Raw genomic sequence first — 20,636 nt, 5'->3', positions numbered from 1 at the left:
AATTTTAGGGTTTTGGGGCCCATGAACCCTTTAAACCTCTCCTAGTTCTTTCTCACCCCTATATAAACTGGTGCAAACAGATGGATATCAATAACATCTAGGGTTTTATGTACACCATCGGCAGCCATTTTCATTACCCACATAGCCAAGCATCTAAATTTTTCATTTAGTCTCATTTCTAGTATTAAGTTTTTATATTTCGCACTTCTCCACAGCTTTTGTTAACGATCGAAGAGTTTCAAATGATGAACACTTTCAAGTTGAGTACTCATAATCTTTTGGGTACTGTGATTTTCTTCTTGAATAGGAAGATCTGATGCCTTCTCTTTACTAATTTCTTGATTGCTGTTTGTTATTGTCTGTGGTGATTCATGCTATTTTGTAAGCCAGTGATGACTAAGATTTAATTTGTTGTATTTTCTTATTGTTTGAGGATGATGATACAGAAAAAATCACAGTTATCCCTGTCTGATATACAAAGTGATGAATTCTATGTGATCTGACTCATTTTTTTTATTCCTTTTACAATTTTTCAACCTGCTTCACACCTTTAATTTTAAATTGAATTCAGTTCTTGTGTTCCAATGATGACTAAGTTGAGATTAACTGAGCTGTAAATCATTTTTGCAGCAAATGGTGATAATTTTGAACTAGGACGGTCTGAGGTTGCTTTTGATCAATTTTTTATTTTGATTGAAATGAAATTAGTTTAATTTGTTGAGGATGATGAGACATAATAAATCACAGTTATCCCTGTCTGAGCAAGTATTTGCTGAATCCAATGTGATCTGACTCTCAATTTTTTGAATTTTATTTCATTTCCTTTAATAATCTTTTATTTGGTTAAGTTTTGTTTTTGTTACAGAAGATTTTGTACCTATGATTTTGATCCTGAACTATTAAGTTTTAATATGATTATTTTCAAATTGTTTGGTTGACTGTTACTGAATTGCTATATACCCTCTGAAGGCAAGTTTTATGTAAAATTTCAATCTTATTTTCATTCATCCAATTGTTATGATCATCCCAGTATGCTGTTTCATTGTATTTTTTAAATTTAAATCTTGATTTGTGAATTTTTGTTTGTTTATGACCAATATTTAAACAAGTAATCACTAAGATTTAATTTTACATAGCTCAAAAGATTCAATTTTATCCTATTTTGTTCTGTTATTTTTACATTTTGAGGATGATGATATATAGAATTTCACAGTTATCCCTGTCTGATATATAAAGTGATGAATTCAATGTGATCTGACACTATTTTACTTTATTGGGTTTTCTTTTGTTCTATTTTTTCAATTTGTTTCATATATGTTAAATGAAATGGATGTTCATTTCATTCTTGTGTTCCAATGATGACTAAAAGTTGAGATTAACTGAGCTGTAAAATATTTGCAGCAAATGTTGATAAATTTGAACTAGGACGGTCTGAGGAGTAACTTTTTTATCTATGATACCAATTGCCATAAACTCTGGCATTTTATTTATGGTGATCGTGAGAATGAAATTGTTTGAATATTTGATAATTACGAAGTGGCTTAAATTAAGTGTCCACCTAAATTAATGTCATTTGGTAGTTAGAAGACATGTTTTGCATTAGTGTTTTTAAATTTTGAATTATTTTGTATTAATTTAGAGATTTATTATAGTTTAATATCAAAATTATTAAACATATATTGGTTTGGTTAAGTGTGATTCTAGTTTTTGTTGAAATATTAGAAAACATGTTTTAAAATTTTATATTTTGATGTTCTCCAGTGTTGTCGTGTAATACTAATGACTTGTTATTTTATTTTTCTTCTTATTTTTTTACCTTTTTATTGAAAGTTTCCATCTTAATAAATTTTGTTTTCCCATTTTCATATTATCCATGCCCCTATGCTATCCATATTTTCCCATTTTCACCATTTTTGAGCAAGAACATGGTCTTCAAAGTTTCTTGTTTAAGGTAGTTCTCTTTTCGGATAATAATCATAATCTCCATAAAGGGCTTTTATATCCACTGTTTTGTCTATTTTTGAGCAAGAACTTTCAATGGTTTTTGTTCTTGACATTTTGATTTAGATTTTTGCATAATAACTTGTAAATATTTTATAAATGCTAAACTTACCCTAAATCGGTCTTAAATTTCTTTGGATGTTCTGTCATTTTTTTTAAATCGGATTGAATTTTGGGCCCAAGAAAATTTTAGAATTTGAAATTAAAAATTCTTGATCCTAATAAAACTAAAATTCTTGATCCTTCTTTGTCATTTGGTGTAAATCAGGTTTAATTATTGATTTTTCTTTGCACTCATTACATTTATATTACATATACATATGAGAGCAAAAATATTTGGGTTTAGGGATAAACAAGATAATTTTGTCCAAAAGTAGTACAAAAATCTAAAAAACGACCCTAAAAAGTCTATGCCTTGTGTTGTTTATTTTATTTTCGTTTTACTTTATGTTTTATTTTATTTTTGTAAATAATATTTAATTCCATGGATATGTGATTTGAGGAGTTGTTTTTTACCATTTAGTTAGAAACAAGGTTTATTGGGGGCCTTTAGCGACGCACATCCAAGCCACACATTTTTCCATTTTTTTGCTTTCTAGTAGTGAGCAACATGGAGCTTTTCTTCGAGAGTTTTTGAAATAATGATTTGTCTTTAAAAGTGTTCAATATTTGTTTTGAACTGAATATTTGACCGAATTCAAATATGGTTTTCGAATTTTATTTTTAACTTTTGAATTGAATATCAATCTGACAAATTCAAATATTGTTTTTGAATTGAAATTTTAAACCAAACTGAAAATCGAATCATTTTTTATTATTTATTTGATTATATCATTTATTATATATAATGTATAACATTTTATTATATATAATAATTTATTTATTTTATTATATATTATATAATTTATTATATATTAATTCATCCTTAATTCTTTAAACATAATTCTTCACTCAGCTTACTCATATATATTTTTTAAATTGAATTTTAATTTTTAGTCATATATATTTTCTAACTCTAATTTTATCTATATTAAAATTAGGTTTAGAGAATATATATGAATGATGAATTAAAATTCGGTTTAGAGAATGTATTGATTGATGAATTAGGTTTAGAGGATGGGAGATGAATTATTATATATTTATAAATTATATAATATATAATAAAATAAATAAATTATTATATATAATAAAATATTGTATATTATATTCTATTAAACCCAAATTATATAGGTGACCCTTAAATTACTTTGATCGCTTACTTTTAGCTCTCGAATTATTTTTTAAAACAAATTACCCCTTAAACTTTCTGAAAGGTGATCAATGACCCTCAAACTATCAAAAAAGGGTCACCAAAGTCTGTCAATTTTTCTTTTACAATATAACGACTTTTAATTAAAACCCTCATTTTCAACCCTCCCTCTCTTTATTTTTCTCTTTCTCTCTACAAATTTACAAAAAAAAAATATAAAGTCATCTCTCTCATTCGCTCAAGTTCTCAGTCTCATATTTTGTTAAAGATCCCGTAGAAGTTAAGATTCATCTTCTTTCGATCGAGTACGAATCTACCTTCAAATCAATCGTCGCTCCAGTACAAAATTACCTCAAAAGCCATCCTAAATCAAATAGGATTGCCATTGTTGCTCTAGGACATTGCTACAACGTCTTGGATAGGACTAAAAAATATTTATTTTACAACATCTCTTGAAAGCTAACTTGATAAGAACTTTCTTGCAAGCTAACTTGATAAGAAGTTGATTGTATTGCTGCAAGATGAAGAAAGCTTATGGGAATACTTCGTTCCTTTGACCAATTTGCAAATGCGGTGCTGGAAGGTGCTTGTGAGAGTTATAGTTTGTGATATTTATTGTGGCATTCTTCTAGGCCTTTATATTATTCGAGGGGAGAATGTGGTTCTAATTGGCGAAATGAATTTGGAAAGGAAGAACTTCCTCCTCACATGACCTCTGTTTTAGTTGCAAAAATAACAAGGGCGAAGGTGGAAAGGGAAGCTTTAGATCTGAAAGGTACAATGAGAAGGAGAATGGAATTCCTTGACATGGATTAATTGATGATTCTTGTGATTGTGTATTTATGAATCCAACCATTTTGGCGAGTCTTTTAGACCAAACTACAAAACATACCGACTTAATATCTTAGGTAGTGTTGTTTCTTTTCTATACATTTGCATCATTCTTTTTAAGAGAAGCCTTAGTTGAGAAAGAATGATCTGCTAAAAATGAGTCAAGATTGAATATATTGATAGTTTTGGGGAAAAGTAATTTAAGGGTTAAAAATCAACCATCAAAATAGTTGGATCCACTAGTGACCCATTTTGAAAATTTAAGGACTAAAAGTAAGCGATCGAAATAATTTGAGGTCCATCTAAGTAATTTGCCCTATTAGGGCTAGGGATGGCAATGGGTACCCGATACCCGTGGGTACCCGATGATCGGGTTCGGGTATTTTAAATCGGGTTCGGGGTCGGGGTCGGGGATGGGGAGTGAAAAATGGTACCCGATCGGGTTCGGGGTCGGGGATGGGGAGTGTTGAAAACCCAAACCCGATACCCGATACCCGAATATATTAAATATTAATATATATTAATAAAATTTAAGTGACTTATCAAATTCCAACTACTAACTATCATTAAATAAATACATTAATTATGTTATCATTACTCCTAACATCATTTTCTACCTACATTATGCACGCTTAACATAATTTCATTAATTTGTAATAAATATTTCCCTCTCATATATCTCCATTCAACCTTATTTCAAGAGTTCAAGTCTTCAACTTCTATCTTCTTCAACTTCTTCTTTTCAACATAAGTTACATGGCTATGCAAGTAAGTAATGTTTTCAGTTTGTTCTTCAACTTTTACAATCTTATATTTATTTGTTTACTTAATCTTCAATATTTATTTTGTAGCTTCTTCTTCCGTTTTAACAGCAACAAAGTTGATTTTTTCTATAAGATCTACATGACTACAAGTCTACAACACAAGTAGGTAAGTAATACTTTCATTATTTTTAAACTTTTTATTTAATATGTGGAATCTCTTCAATACTAAACATAACTGATATATAGGACAAGAGATTTATGCATACTTTCATTATATATAATATGTCTATCAGTTATTTGACTTAGATTAAATAAATCGCATCAAACATTATATAAATTTATACAAGTGTTAGATGAATTTTCACAACTAACCAACTAGGGTTCTAAATTATAATAGAATATTAATATTATTAAATATTTTTTATGAAATAATTTATAATTTAATAAAGTAATACAATAAATAAATTTATTTTTTATAAAGAAAAAAATAAAGGGTCAAAAGAGTTTTTTTAAGGAATATTAAAAGTTCTTTATATTTAGTTTAATGTATCAGTTTAAAAATAAAAGAGTTTTTTTTTTTTAAATATTATGCTTAACTATATTTAGGGAATAATAGTTCAACATATTAGTTATTTATTTTTATAAATATTTTTGGAAAAATATTAATATATAAGACCAGGTAAAAGAATCATATTAATCCTTATTTTTATTTTCTAAGTAATTAATTGTTTGTCAAAGATTTGAGATATGTTATTAGTATATTTTGTATTTGTTAATGTTGATTGTTTTTTATTGATTTTGTAGGTTGTAATTAAATGTGTTGAAGAAGTGTATTCAAGAAGGATGTTTTTTGTGAGAACTAATTTGATGATATTTGAAGTTTTGTGTTTAATTAAGAATTATGTTCTATCACTTTTAAGTTTATTTGTATTAAAGTTTATTTGTATTTTTTAGTATGGATGAATTTATATTATGTAGTAGGAATGAATTTATATTTTATTGTGTGGATGATTTTCTGTTTAAGGATATTATAATATTTATTAATAGTTTTAGGTTAATTATATTTTGTAGTAACATATTATATTTAATTTATATAATTTTAGTTAATTAAAATATAATTTTTTAATATTTAATATCGGGTAATGGGGTACCCGTCGGGGATCGGGTACCCGATGAATCGGGGATGGGGATATAAATAGAGATACCCGTCGGGTTCGGGGTCGGGGTCGGGTAGTAATTTGAAAATCGGGTTCGGGGATGGGTACTTCACTACCCGGCGGGTAGGGTACCCGTTGCCATCCCTAATTAGGGCGATCAAATTTTCCTTTTATCAATTTTATTCTTTTTTATTTTCTGTCATGCATAGACTTATGTTTATTTTATGTTTTTGGTTTGATTAGGGGTAGGTTTGTGTATTTTTATATCTTATGTTAGACTAAGCCTAAAACAGAACTTATAATGAAAAATATAAATCTCAATACCAAAAATGAAATATAAAACATAAAACCCAAAATAATGAAGATTTCTCCATGAGTTTACCTAAAGTCTATACTTAAATGAACACTCATTTATAATCCTAAAATTTGGCAACATAGAATAACCTAAACTTTGGGAAATCTATTATTAGACTTCATTAATCATCAGGAAAACTTATGCGAGGTTTTATTTTTGTAGGCTTTAAGTTGTCTTTTATTTGTTGTGCTTTCTTTTCATTTTATTTTCCTGTACAAACACACAAGACCTACATCAAAAATTGACAAAATCACATTTATTTTTAGGGTAAATAAAAAAATAAAAAGTATAGCTTAAACTATGTTTTAAAAGGCTAAAACTAACTTAGTAAAGATCTAAGGGGTGTTTTGGGTCATGTGATCTATTTTCAAACGCAACTAAGCACCGAACTCGAAAAAATCCTTAATTATAGCGTGCATACCCTATATTATTTTTCTAATTTTATTAAAATTAGGTGACGACTCTATATTCGTGAGATTAATAAAAATTGAAAAACTCTAAATAAACTATCAAAACATCTCATTAAATATTCTAATATCATTCCATTGATGATAGGTTATGAAGTCATGTATAGTATTATTTTTAATGTTAAATTTTTTATCACGTAAATTTGACCCCTCACAAATTTTTTTTAAAATGCAGAGTTTTCTAGCGACTATTAAAAATATTTACACTTAGCTTGAAAATTAATTTTGGCCTAATTTTAACACCTACTTTATGCTTTAATGCAGAGTTTTCTAGCGACTATGCAAAATACACTTACTTGTTATAATTGAATGAGTTTGAGACTGAAATGTGAAGATAGTATAAAGTATATGTTGTTGGACAAAGCCTATCTATACACATATATATTTTACGTGTTAGGGTTTGTCAATGTGGATGAGCATCCCAACCCATTCTTTGAGGCTCTGTTTGATTTAATAAGTATATACTCTAGGAAAAAACCTGAGTTAACCCTCTCTTTCTTTCGAACATTCTCTACTCTTGAAAATGAGGAGTTTTATATTGGAGGTGAAGGTACATCCAATTGAGAGTCTCTTACATCGACTGTCTTTGTCCTTTCGTTGTTGGTGGAACAATTCTCTCTTAAGCCCTTCCACGCTTTAGAACAAAATCCAAAATGTTAATTCTACCCAGCCATTGTTTTGTCTTGGGTTGTCGAGCAACAAAACCACGTTGCAAAGTCTTTTGTTCATTATATTGATACTATGTATATATATGTAATTGCGTGTATGCATATAGTTATACCTAGACACTGAAGTCATAGAGGCAAACGCGAAAGCAAAGACAACGTGAGAACTCAAGATCAAACTATTTGGATCCATTGATGGACATGTCGATTCAAGAGATGCTTACATCACATCAAATAAATGGATCATATGATAGAAATACAAGCCTAAATTTTGATGAAATTGAATGAACCCATAACTAGGAGCACCCATAGAGCTGTTGAAATCGTGGAGACAATAGTATGGAAGCTGATAGAAACACTAATATACCTCATGGATTGAAATTGTTGAATCTGCCTTACGCTAGGAAGAAAGACCTATCAAACTTTATGGACGAGTATATCATGAACATCATGCCTTATAAGTTAGTGGAGGTCACGATGACACAACTATTCTTTGAGTATTTGTCTCTATATCGCTATAGAGTGGAATAATCGTGAGAAGATTGCGTAGTATCAAACTATGGAGGAATAGACAAATGTTTTCATTAGTCGGTTTGCCATGTTTGTGAAAATTGACAAGTTAGAAAGAAAGATGCGTTTGATTCGGAAAGGAACTAGTGAAACATTTGAAATCTATGTGAACACAGATGGAAAGACACCGCGTCTGAAATGGATGAGCTACCAAGTGAACATGCTCAAGTTGACATGTTGAATGTCGACATGAATGTTCAATATACAAAGAATTTGTTAGGAACCAAGTACCGTTATCTAGAATATCTTATTAGTGCCGGAGAGGGTTATGATAATGCCCTCAAGAAAGAAGCATAAAAAAGGGAAGAAATATGTTCAAGTTGTTCCCATAAATAGCCAAAAGAAGAGATCAAAAGTTAACCAAATCGCTAGTATGTGGGAAGATAAGAATGCATGGCTGGAACAACCTGTCCCTCTGAACATATTCAACCACCTTTACAACAAAGTAACTCCATTGTTGTTTGGATAATACACATAAAATGATGTTTTATTTTAATTTTTAATTTTTAATTTTTAATTTTTAATTTATTAATAAATGGTTTTAAAATTATAATATTTAAATAAATTTTATTTTATTTTTTTTATAAATAATTACAAAACTAATACCTCTATAAATCTTACATGAATTTGTTGGAATTATTTTCAATATTTGGGTACATATATTATTTAATAATTGTATATTAGTTGTTATCATAATAAAGATTAAAACTCAATTAAAGTGATCTATTAAAGTATAAAGATTATGGGGTTTATTTAGACATTTATAATAAATGTGAGGATACATTTGTGTAGAAGCAGAAATACCATTTATTATTTCGTTGATGGGCCGAATAATAAATGGGTATATTAGGGCTAGGTCTCAAACTCATATAGATAGTCTACCGATTTGTTTTTCTCATCTAATAATAAGGTTTATGTTCATCTCTCAAGAACACTCAAGAAGGGCTATCGATATAGGGTTGGAAGACTTAAACCCCACCCACATCAGACATTCTGATCCAGGTCCAGATCCAGAACAAGAAGATCCACATTTCGATCCAGATTTAGAACAAAAAGATCCAAGATCAATAGAAGATCAAGAAGAAGAGAATAACGAAGAACGACTTAATGTTCAGATTCAGGTACGTTTCCGCAACATATGTTTATCTCAATTTATTAAAATAGAGTATTAAGAATATAGATTTAAGGATTAAAGATCTAGACTAAAGAATCTAACAGAATTATCTTCAATATCCATTGATTGATGATGCCTAGGAAGTTGACAGAATTTAAGCTTGGCCTAGTTTGGATAAGTCAAGGTAATTATGGACAACAAACATGTCCTTAATTTATAAATGGGGCATTATTCTTTAGGTTAGTTGGGTTGCATATCTAATGTCAAGAGGAATCATAACCATGTCAATTGCATCAAGAGATAATCATGAAGCACAAGTCCAGTTTGCTTTGGAAAGAGGAGTACCGGCTTTCTTAACGGGCAAGGAGAATATATCGCGAAAGCCCTTTTCCAAGCGTAGTACAATAGACCATTTATGAAAACTCTGGTGTTATTAAGTTTTTATACATACACTAAAAGATTTATTTTTAAATCTCTAACGAAGCGCCAAAGCTACATTTTTGTATAAATCATTTTCTAAAATAATGTTTTATTTAAAGAGATTTTTGGCATGTAAACCTGGGCTATATTTTTATACCTTCGACCAACTCAGTCTGGTCTTATTTTTAAATTAGAACCTAAAAAAACTAGAGGAATCGGACGTAGGGGTCAGTACCGACGGGAGGGCACGTACAACTTTTTTGTGATAATTAAACCCTAATTTAGTTTAATTAATTAAAAATTTAAAAATAATTTGGGGTTAAAATATTATAATTATTTTACCCAAAATAATCCCAAAAAGGGGTTAAATAATTTAATTGTGATTTTAAACATATATTATGTATAGTTTGTGCCTTAAAATAATTAATTAAGTACCTCAAAATACCCAAAAATAAAACAATATGGACATAATTTTTATTATGTTTTCAAAAAATATTTTTGTGTATTAATTTAGTGAAAAAAACGCAAGAAAGGGTTAAAAATTCGATTTCAAATAACATTTTTATTAAAAATAAAACTAATAATCATGCGGGTTAGAAATTGTGTTCAAAGTTTGCACTAGGATTCGTGGCTATCAAATGAGCGCATGGGCTTCTTCCAACGCGCCAAGACGTTCCACGCACCAGTTGTAACCAATGAAGCGTGCACCCGGGTCGTAGTAGAGGAAGGGACGTCCGTTAGATAGGACACTAACAGAATGCCCAAGCGACCAACGAAACGAAACGATGCATTTCATTTAAATGAAACGATGTTGTTTTGAGAGTCTTCTTCGCCGAGACTAGACGAATGCCGGAAAAACGCGATGGACGCCGACGACCTTCCAAAAAATTGATCTATACTATTACTCATCCTTATCCCTCTAAACTTCTCCAACGTGCACGTCTCTCCATCGCCTTCAATTCCCCTAGGATAAGAATTCAAACCCTACCCTAGAACTAGGCTTGCGAGGACAGAATAAAAATCAAAGTATAAGGTTTTCAGAAGCCAAGTTGAGCACGAATTCCGCTTCGAAACCGACCTAGCTCAAGTATAAATACTCCCTAGGTCTTCATCTTCTGATCCATCGAACAAAATCCAATAATTATGGCCTACTTGAATATTTCTATTAGAGCTCGAACGACTAGTTTTTGAAGAAACTGCTCCAGTGCTCCAAGCTTCGATTTAGAGTTTTGAAAAGCCTTCTTAAGATCACAGGAGTATTTTTTAATCACAAGTAAGCTTCCAAATCATCAGTAATTCAAGTTGTGATTCAAACTTGATTTTTTTAAGTTCGATCAGGTTGATCTTATTTAGGGTTTAATTATGTACTTTTTATAGTCGAGATCAGTCCTTAAATGATTTTCAAGTTTTCTGTCGAAAGAAATTTCATCAATGCAACCCCAATAAAAAAACTCAAATTTGATTTGAAAATCTGAAAATTTTGAAATTCGCGTTCTAAAGCTTTTAAGCTTGAATTTTGATTCAAATAGTTGCATAACAAATGAATTTCAAATGATATTACATACATTCTGATCATGACTGTGACCAAGAACCGAGAAAATTGACTTGGACTGAGACCAATGACCGATATTCTTGAGTTAGGACAAAACCCCAAGACTAGTGTTCTTGAACTAGGACCAAAAAATCCGACTGGGGATTTTCGCCCAGGACTGATACCCAAGTCTTAGGACGTAGAAGTCCAGCCTTGGGATCGAGCCTCCCAAACCCAAGACCGAAAATCTCATCCCAAAGCTAGCCCCAAATCGAGAGATTTCTACACCTTGACCAAGAAACTTAGCCTAGGCTAGTCTAGGATCGGTAGGATTTTACACTTAGACTGGCAATTTCATTCAAGGACTGAGAGCCCTTGGCACCCTAGCCTAGGACTCCGATCCTTCGACCAATGGTCTCGAGCCTCGACCGAGAGCTCCCTTAATTTAGACCTCGCCTCTCCGGTCCCCGACCGATGAAAACGGACCCAAGCCTTATGACTCCGGTCTTAAGGCCTGTTTAGTTCCATTTTCAAAACCTAAAATTACTTTTGTAATTTTGCACTCCAATCCATTTTCAAATAATCTTGAGAGGTATGAAAATAATTTCAAAATATTTCTGGGATATTTCCCATGCAAATATTTTGACTAAGACCCCCGTTTGATGTTTATTTCTAAACTTTAACTCATTTTTTTAATATTTTTTAAAGTTTTTACTCAATCTTGTACAACACACAATCGCATGTACGCCCTTTAAATAATTTTAAGTAATTATTTACATAATCCAAATTTATCCTTGTTTAGGACCCCAAAGTAATAATTTGAGAAAATGAATGTTCTAAATAAATCTTTAGCTAGTTAGGTTTTTAAAAAATAAAACTGTTTTCCACGGGCCCGGAGAACATAGCGCGAAAACCATTTTCCGAGCATAACTAAATAACATACCTCTTATGAAAATTCTGGTATTATTACATTTTTATACGTACACCAAAAAATTTATTTCTAAATCTCTAAACGAAGCGTCAAAGCTACATTTTTGTACAAACTATTTTCTTAAATAATATTTTATTTAAAAAAGATTTTTAGCGTGTAAACTGAGACTATATTTTTATAACTTTAACCCGCTCAGTCCAGTCTAACCTTTAAATTGGAACCTAAGAAACCGGACGTAGAGGTCGATACCACGCGAACAATAATATAATAACTTAATAATTAATAAAATTATTTCAATCAGATTTGTGGTATTAAAAGTATAATATAATAAATGTTATTATTACTTACTATTTTTTATAAAAATTTAATTAATACATAATTAATTTAAAATATTTTAATAATTATACTATAATAATAAAAAATATTATAGTTATCTTATCTTATTTTATGATATATACGTGTTATCAAAAATTTTAATTCGAGTAAGTTTCACAAAGTTATTGTTTTTATAATATGAATATAATTTAATATAATATTTAAAATTTGATATTTAAAATTTTATAAATATTAAAATATAAAAGATACAAATTAAATATATTTAAAATTATGATAATAATTATATTATATAAAAATAATAATTTTAAGGTTTTATTAGTGAGGCCCATAAACCCTCTAAACCGCTCCTAGTTCTCTCAGCCCTATATAAACTGGTGCAAACGGAAGAATTTCAATAACACCGTCTAGGGTTTTATGTACACCATCTGTAACCATTTGCCAAGCGTCTAAAATTTTCTTTCCGTCTCGAAGGAGTTTCAAATGATGATCACTTTCAAGTTGAGTACTCATAATCCTTTACAAAGATTTTATGTGGGTATTGTGATTTTCTTCTTGAATAGGAAGATCTGATGCTTTCTTTCTCTTGTAGTGTTTGTTACTCATTTCTTTTCTTCATCTGTTCTTATAGTGTTTGTTATTGTCTGTTGTTGTTCAATCTAATTTCTATGCCAGTGATGACTAAGATTTAATTTGACAGAGCTTCAAATATTACTTGTTGTTATGTTGAAATATTCTTGAACTAGGACGGTCTGAGGCTTTCTGTTTGTATTTTCTTATTGTTTTTAGGATGATGATACAGAAAAATTCACAGTTATCCCTGTCTGATATACAAAGTGATGAATTCTATGTGATCTGACTTATCTTTTTTAGTTTCTCTTTCAATTTTCCAAACTTTCAATACCTTTAATTGTCTGTTGAATTCAGTTCTTGTGTTCCTATGATGACTAAGTTGAGATTAACTGAGCAGTAAAACATTATTGCAGCAAATGTTGATAAATTTGAACTAGGACGGTCTGAGGTTGATCTTTTATCAATATTTTTCTTTTGATGAATGATTATATTACTCTTTTGAACTTGTTTTGAATGAAATGAAATTAATTTAGTTTGTTGAGGATGATGAGACATAATAATTCACAGTTATCCCTGTCTGAGCAAGTATTTGCTGAATGCAATGTGATCTGACTCGCAATGTTTCACATTTTATTTCATTTCCTGTAATAATCTGTTATTTGTAAAGTATAGTTTTTGTTGCAGAAGATTTTGTAGCTATGATTTTGATCCTGAACTATAAGTGTTAATATGGTTATTTGCAAATTGTTTGGTTTGGCTATTACTGGATTGCTATATGCTCTTTGAAGACAAGATTATGAAAAGTTTCAATCTTGTTTTCAGTTATCCATTATTTTAAATTCATTGTTATGATCATTCATCCCTGTCTGCTGTTTCATTGTATTCTTTAACTGAAATCTTGATTTGTTTTCATTTTTCTTCATGACCAATATAAAACCAGTAATTACTAAGGTTTAATTTTAAATAGCTCAAAAGATTGATTTTTTCCTCTGTTTTGTTTTGTTCTGTTATTTTTACATTTTGAGGATGATGATATACAGAATTTCACAGTTATCCCTGTCTGATACATAAAGTGATGAATTCAATGTGATCTGACAAATGTTTTTTTTTGTGTACTTTTTTGGGTTTTCTTTAGTTCTATATTTTCAAATTGCTTCAAAAGTGTTCATGAATTGGAGGATGTTAATGTAATTCTTGTGTTCCAATGATGACTAAAAGTTGAGATTAACTGAGCTGTAAAATATTTGCAGCAAATGTTGATAAATTTGAACTAGGACGGTCTGAGGAGTACTTTTCTTAAAACTTTTTCTTTTGGTGGATGTCAATTGACCCAAAAAATTTCTGTCAAATGGGATTGTTTTATTTTTTTAATTAGTTTAAAGATTTATTATAGTATAATATTAAAATTATTAAATATATATTGGGTTGGTTAGTTGTCTTTTAAGTGTGATTATAGGTTTGGCTAAAATATTTAAAAACATATTTCAAAATTTTATATTTTAATGATCTCCAAGGTGTGGTTTAAACACAAATGTCTCATTATTTATTTTTCTTATTCTTTTTATTTTTGTACCTTTTTATTGAAATTTTCAAACTTAATAAATTTTGTTCTAATTTTCCCTTCTTAAGTTTTACAATATATGTAACTGTTTTATGTTAAGAAAAATTTAGTCTTCTTTGTGTTAATATTGAATAATTTAAAAGCAAAATAAATAAACAGATAAATTATTTTTTTTTTTGTATTTTTCAAACTTAAAATTAAATATATGTTTAATAATTTTTTTTGTTTTGTTTTTTTCAGAAAACAGTGTGCTTATTTTGAACTATAAATGAATGGCAAATTTCAAATATACGAGAAGGTTGATTTTTGGGTTTTCACTTAAAAATTATTGTTTAATAAAGATTAGGAAATAATTGATTTTTAAAATATTAAGATAAATATACCTTTTTGTTGAGAGAATAGTAGAGGTGTAAACTAGCCCTGATTCGAGTTTGGCTCGACTCGTTTTTTATTGGTTCGGCTCGATCGAGCTTTTAATATTAAGTTTGAACTCGGCTCGATCATATAACCATAGTCTCGATAGCTAGAATTTAAATATATTTATATATTAATTTCTTATATTAAAAAATATAAATTAATATATTTATTTCTGTATAATTATTATTTAATATATATTTTTTAATTTATAATATTATTCTGGTATATTTTGATATATCAAAATATTGGAAATCTTTACTTTTTACGTACTAATAATTTTGGTTTCGTTATCATAAGCAATAAGCCTATAAATAGTTTTATGGGTGTTTTAAATTTTGATTAAAAAATAAAATATAATAGAAAAAAATTATATAATTAGACTCGAAAAAACTCGACGAATCATCAAGTGAGTCTTATCTAAGCTCGAATCTTAAACGAGCTGGCTCAAACTTGGCTCGAATTCGATTTTAACCGAACTCGAATCGAGATTTGACCGAGCGGCTTAGCTCATTTACACTCCTAGAGGATAGGTTGAATGTGAGAGAATTGAGGTATTTTTGATATTTAAATAAATAAAATTGGTATTTAAATATATATATAATTGATTATTAGATTGTTAATAAGATGAGTTTGGGGATAAAAATCGGGTTTTATCTCAATAACCAAATATCAAACAAACCTTAAGTTATTTTATTTGTATCCCAACCGAAAGAAGAGCAATGAATACAATCAAGTGATGAAAAGGATCTTGATTTTTAAAAAACATTGATCGACGAGTTGAAAATATCTAGGACGCTCTTTAAAAGTTGATTTTGAAAATGTAAGAGAAATTAATTTAAGGTTTGAAAATTTTTAGTTTATAAAATGATGTTTTTATAAACAATTTCATAACATATCATCTCGTCGAATCGAAAAGAGTTTGAGAGTTTTTTAATGGGAATAATATCATAGGCTTATTTTATAATTTTCACTATTAATTAACCTCACGACTTCACAGTCTTTACATAATTTTAAAAATTAGGAAATTAAGAGAGTGAGTTCAGCGTTTGGTTATGTGTGGAAATGATTTTTTAGACGCTATGTTTCACAACGTCCTACAGTCTCCACTATTTAATTTTGGTTGTTTGTTAAATTCCTTACACCACAATTTAGATTTTTCTATTTTTAACATCTCAAAGGTTTGAATGTAAAAAATGACAAAGAAAGAAATTGACAAATTCTAAAAGACTAAATAAATAATCCACAAATAAAATTTTCTTACAGGATGTCGACTCTTTAGTAGTAAGGTTAATTAATATTAAAAATTTTAAAGTAGATTTATGATATACTTTCCATTAAAACAACTGACAATCTCTTACAGATTCGACGGGATGATAAATTATTGAGTTGTTTACAAAGACTCGTTTTAGAAACTTAAAATTTTCAAACCTTAAAATTAATTTCCCACACATTTTTAAAAATTGATCACACTCTTTTGGCGACTTTGCTGGGACATTCGACAATTAGCTCAAAAAGTAATTCTGGCCAAGTATTTAAAAGTATTTAATTCGACGTCATTTGCGGGTCTCTGGAGTTCGCAAAGGAGACGAACAAAACGACGTCATTTTGTTTAATCAAAACGTGACGTTGTGTTTTGTTGGCACTAGAGAGATCGAGCTAACGGGGTTACCGTCCTCGTTAGTTGTTTTGGTGTAGACTAGGCGCGCGCGTGCTTCTACTACAATCGGGTGCGTGGCGTGTTCCCGGACGATAGATGAAAAAATCCAGCGCTGATCCGATGGCTAAAATCTTTACTGTAACAATTAAACATAAATTCGGGTACACATGATTATCAATTTATATTTTTAATAAAAGAGTTATTTGAAAGCGAATTTTTAAAAATTTCTTGCTTTTTCTTTACTAAATTAATACACAAAATATTTTTGACAAAATAATAAAACTTATGATCATTTATTTTATTTTTGGATATTGTTTGGTATTTTGGGGTATTTATTTAATTGTTTTAAGGCATAAATTATATTTATGTTTAAAATTATATTAAATAATTTAAACCCATTTTTGTGTTTAATTTGGTTAAAATAAATACACTATTGTAATCTCAAATTATTTTTTGAATTTTTATAAATTTTTATAATTAGAGTTTAATTATCACAATAATTAATCATAATTTGATTTTTAATGTCTTTTTAGATTATTTTAAATTTAAAAATTCAAAATATTATTTTAATATTATTAAAAATTAATAATATTATTTATAAATTAAAGTATACCAAATTTTCATGCTTATAATATTAATATCTACATTATTTAATATTAATATATAAAATCAAAATCATAACTTTCCTTATGAGTTTATATAAAGAAGGTTCATGGGCAAACATTTTGAAGAGATAAATAATTTTTGGTAAAAATACTTAAGTGGTATTTATATATATATATATATATATATATATATATTTATATATATATATATATATATAATTAATGATGTTTAATTTTTAAAGTGTTCGGATTGTCAGGTCGAGAGTTGTGGTTAACTTGGATATATATGTGAGAGTAATGGATATTTGTTGATCCGTTGAAGCATATTCTAGAATAATATTCTTCTGTCTGATATGCTCCCGGATTCCTCCATGCAACTGACTTATTGTACCTATAAGTAAACATATTTACATCTTTTTGGTATCCACATTCACTTGGATCCTCGGTCAATCAGTCCATTGGGAATCTATATTTGAATTATCTTGATGAATTTCCCATGTTGTGTTGTGATCAGTGCATAAAATTTCAGCTTAACAGACGTCTTCCTGCTAGCAGCTGATCCGTTAATCTTAGAGAATGATTTTTGTCTAAAACTCCTTGACTTCCTATCATTTTTGGTTTGTCAGACTTACTAGCTGCTCCTTTCTTAGGCTTCAGCCAGCTTTCGGTTGGCTTAACATAAATTATTTCATCCTTTATGGTTAGATCTTCACAGCTATGATCAGTCCTGTATTAGTTAAACTACTCCTGACAAAACTTATTGGCTTAAACTTGTCTTTCAGGTTTAACTTTTCACAAGACTTGTCTGGGATGGCATTGTCAAATCCTAAACTAGATTTGCATCCAACAGGCCTCAACATACTTATTTGCTATTTGACTGCATCTCCAAACCTCGTCTAGGAACTAACCACATAAGTAAAACGTTGGTTTTCAGAAAAAGTGTTTGAACCTTTTCCTTGAGCTCCTCATTCTCAGATGAGAGCTCAACCACTCCATTTTCAAAATATTTTGGTTTAGAAGTTTTAGATGAAGAAGAGTTATCATTTTCATATTTCAATCTCATGTCATTACAAGAGTCTGTCAACTTCTTGTACTCAATAATCATGTCATTAAGTGCAACAGTTAATTAATCTCTTGTAAACTCTTCAAAGAAGAAGTCAAATACCTCATATTCTTCTTATACCATAAAGCCTATATTCATCATTGATGTCGCTAGATGAAGAATCATCTAAGTCGCTTTGTTCCCACTTGGCCTTGCTATCAGCAGCCATGAGAGCATTCAGCTCTTTCTGGGCCTTCTTGTCATCCTTTCTCTTGTCATCACGCTTTGACTTCTTGCATTCCATTTTGAAGTGTCTTAGTTTATCATAATTAAAACACTTCAAGGTAGCCTTATAATTACTATTATCATCATTGTTATTATTTGAAGAGCTTGATTTATGATTGCTCTTCTTCATGAATTTTCCGAATTTTTCACGAAGAGAGCCATGGCGTCGCTGCTAATCTGCTCCACAATAGTCTTCACATCATTGGCGGCAGGTGTCTCCTCAGCAGTCATTATCGCCTTGGTAGAAATGACAGATGTGGAATGATCCTCTTCGTTCCTAGAGTTTATCTCAAATTTGTAAGCCTTCAGATCGTCTAGCAAATCATAGAGCTCTATCTTATTGAGATCTTTGGATTCCCTCATCGTCATCGCCTTGATATACCACTCTTTGGGAAACGCACGCATGAATTTGATTGTAACCTCTTTGTTGCTGTAAGTCTTGCCCAAAGTGGAGAGAGTAATGATAATTTGCTAAATCTCTCATCGAATTCAGTCATCGTCTCTCCAGGTCACATCTTGATGTTGTCGAACTGTTGTGTGACAACCATGAGTTTGTTTTCTTTGGTTTGCTCATTGCCGTCACACAGTTGAGTCAGCTTCTCCCAAAATTTTTTTGGCTTTGGGGAATGCGATGATCTTGTTGAACATGTTATCATCCAATATTTTTTAAAGGATGTCTTTAGCCATGTTGTCGAGGTTGTTCTTCTTATCTTCACCTGTCCATTCAGATCTTGGTTTCTCAATTTTTATTGGACCATCGATGATGATAAACCACATGTCATCATCTATGACAGATAAATGAGTTTGCACTCTCACTTTCCATCCATTGTAGTTTTTATTACAGAACATATGAACTTTGTTGGTGGCAGCCATAAACATGATTTCGGATCTGGTGATGCTTTAAGAATAGAAAATGAGGCTTTAATACCACTTATTAGAATCGGTGTTGACAATAGAGACAGAGGTCTAGCTATTGTAAACAATTTATACACTTCAATTCGATTTTAACTCTATTAAAAGTTAAAATATGTTTCTATTCTTCACAAATCTTTATAAACTCTTGAACAAGTTCAAGTACGGAAACCGTTTATTGGATTTGAAGTTTCAGACAGATGAATGTAAATGGTAGAAAGTAAAGGACACATGATTTATTTATGGATGTTCGGAGTAAACCCTTCTACGTCACCCCTTTTTCCTCAACACGAAGGATATTCACTAGAAAACTTTGATTTGAATAGAACCCACTATACAAACCCAATCAGAAACCACATGACTTAACAACCGCCTGCTTCTGAATTTCTAGCTAACTCTCTGTTGAACAAAACACCCCCTATTCAACTTACGACATTGAGATTTCACACAGAAATAATAATGAGTGAATTAGAGAATAATCACATAGACAGAAAGTGAATTATTAGTGCTTGAGCTTGAGAGATTGAATAATCAAAGAGAGCTTAAACAACTTGTGAAAGTAAGATTGACCGGTTGTTCATCCGTTCTCCTTGAGCTTCTATTTATAGTTGAAGTGCACAAACATTTGAACTTTCTTGGAGGACACATGGCATGTCTACGTTGAACACCCGCCAATAGTACGAAGGTACAACAAACTTAGCATTGGGATCGTGCTCGTACAAGACATGTAGTGCGTCGAATATCCTCTAATATACTTTTGTACTGCATCGTGGGCAATTTGAATATTGAAGTATGTGGCAGTTGTTCATTCGTTCAGATCAGCTGGCTTGTCAGACTGTTGAAAACGATAACTGCAGATGAGCTGAGTGAGTACGTAGTTAGACGCGCCTTCGGACATCTAAATGAGATAGACCGCGTCTAACTGTGCTTTACTTTAGACGACGTCTAAAGGAGTTAGACGACGTCTAACTGCGCTTCCCTTTAGACCACGTCTAAAGGAGTTAGACCGCGTCTAACTGCGCTTTCCTATAGACCACGTCTAACAGCGCTTCCCTTTAGACCACGTCTAAAAGAGTTAGACCGCGTCTAACTGCGCTTCCCCTTAGACCACCTCTAAAGGAGTTAGACCGCGTCTAATTGTGCTTCCCTTTAGACCACGTCTAAAAGAGTTAGACTGCGTCTAACTATGCTTTCCT

The 20,636-nt window shown here is 30.3% G+C and overlaps 8 non-coding genes and 5 pseudogenes across 8 annotated transcripts; all 13 read left to right on the top strand.

The window, feature by feature from the left end:
• Positions 1-249: 249 nt before the first annotated feature.
• On the top strand, positions 250-320 carry LOC124928269. The gene has a single exon (XR_007098488.1). It is a non-coding gene; the product is annotated as a small nucleolar RNA snoR64a (small nucleolar RNA).
• Positions 321-426: 106 nt separating this feature from the next.
• On the top strand, positions 427-510 carry LOC124928360. Its single transcript, XR_007098559.1, has one exon. It is a non-coding gene; the product is annotated as a small nucleolar RNA R38 (small nucleolar RNA).
• A 70-nt stretch (positions 511-580) lies between these two features.
• LOC124928296 lies at positions 581-667 on the top strand (annotated as a pseudogene).
• A 48-nt stretch (positions 668-715) lies between these two features.
• Positions 716-799, top strand: LOC124928250. The gene has a single exon (XR_007098471.1). It is a non-coding gene; the product is annotated as a small nucleolar RNA R38 (small nucleolar RNA).
• Positions 800-1,181: 382 nt separating this feature from the next.
• On the top strand, positions 1,182-1,265 carry LOC124928254. The gene has a single exon (XR_007098475.1). It is a non-coding gene; the product is annotated as a small nucleolar RNA R38 (small nucleolar RNA).
• Positions 1,266-1,351: 86 nt separating this feature from the next.
• LOC124928292 lies at positions 1,352-1,438 on the top strand (annotated as a pseudogene).
• Positions 1,439-12,878: 11,440 nt separating this feature from the next.
• On the top strand, positions 12,879-12,964 carry LOC124928274. Its single transcript, XR_007098492.1, has one exon. It is a non-coding gene; the product is annotated as a small nucleolar RNA snoR64a (small nucleolar RNA).
• Positions 12,965-13,058: 94 nt separating this feature from the next.
• Positions 13,059-13,147, top strand: LOC124928285 (annotated as a pseudogene).
• A 24-nt stretch (positions 13,148-13,171) lies between these two features.
• Positions 13,172-13,254, top strand: LOC124928258. The gene has a single exon (XR_007098478.1). It is a non-coding gene; the product is annotated as a small nucleolar RNA R38 (small nucleolar RNA).
• A 70-nt stretch (positions 13,255-13,324) lies between these two features.
• Positions 13,325-13,411, top strand: LOC124928287 (annotated as a pseudogene).
• An 85-nt stretch (positions 13,412-13,496) lies between these two features.
• On the top strand, positions 13,497-13,580 carry LOC124928253. The gene has a single exon (XR_007098474.1). It is a non-coding gene; the product is annotated as a small nucleolar RNA R38 (small nucleolar RNA).
• Positions 13,581-13,976: 396 nt separating this feature from the next.
• On the top strand, positions 13,977-14,063 carry LOC124928359. Its single transcript, XR_007098558.1, has one exon. It is a non-coding gene; the product is annotated as a small nucleolar RNA R38 (small nucleolar RNA).
• A 98-nt stretch (positions 14,064-14,161) lies between these two features.
• On the top strand, positions 14,162-14,248 carry LOC124928295 (annotated as a pseudogene).
• Positions 14,249-20,636: the final 6,388 nt, after the last annotated feature.

The sequence above is a fragment of the Impatiens glandulifera genome, chromosome 2 (genome assembly GCF_907164915.1).
Source record: "Impatiens glandulifera chromosome 2, dImpGla2.1, whole genome shotgun sequence".
NCBI classification, from domain to species: domain Eukaryota; kingdom Viridiplantae; phylum Streptophyta; class Magnoliopsida; order Ericales; family Balsaminaceae; genus Impatiens; species Impatiens glandulifera.
The sequence above is the reverse complement of the archived record's forward strand: the minus strand, read 5'-3'. Positions and strand labels throughout refer to the sequence as shown.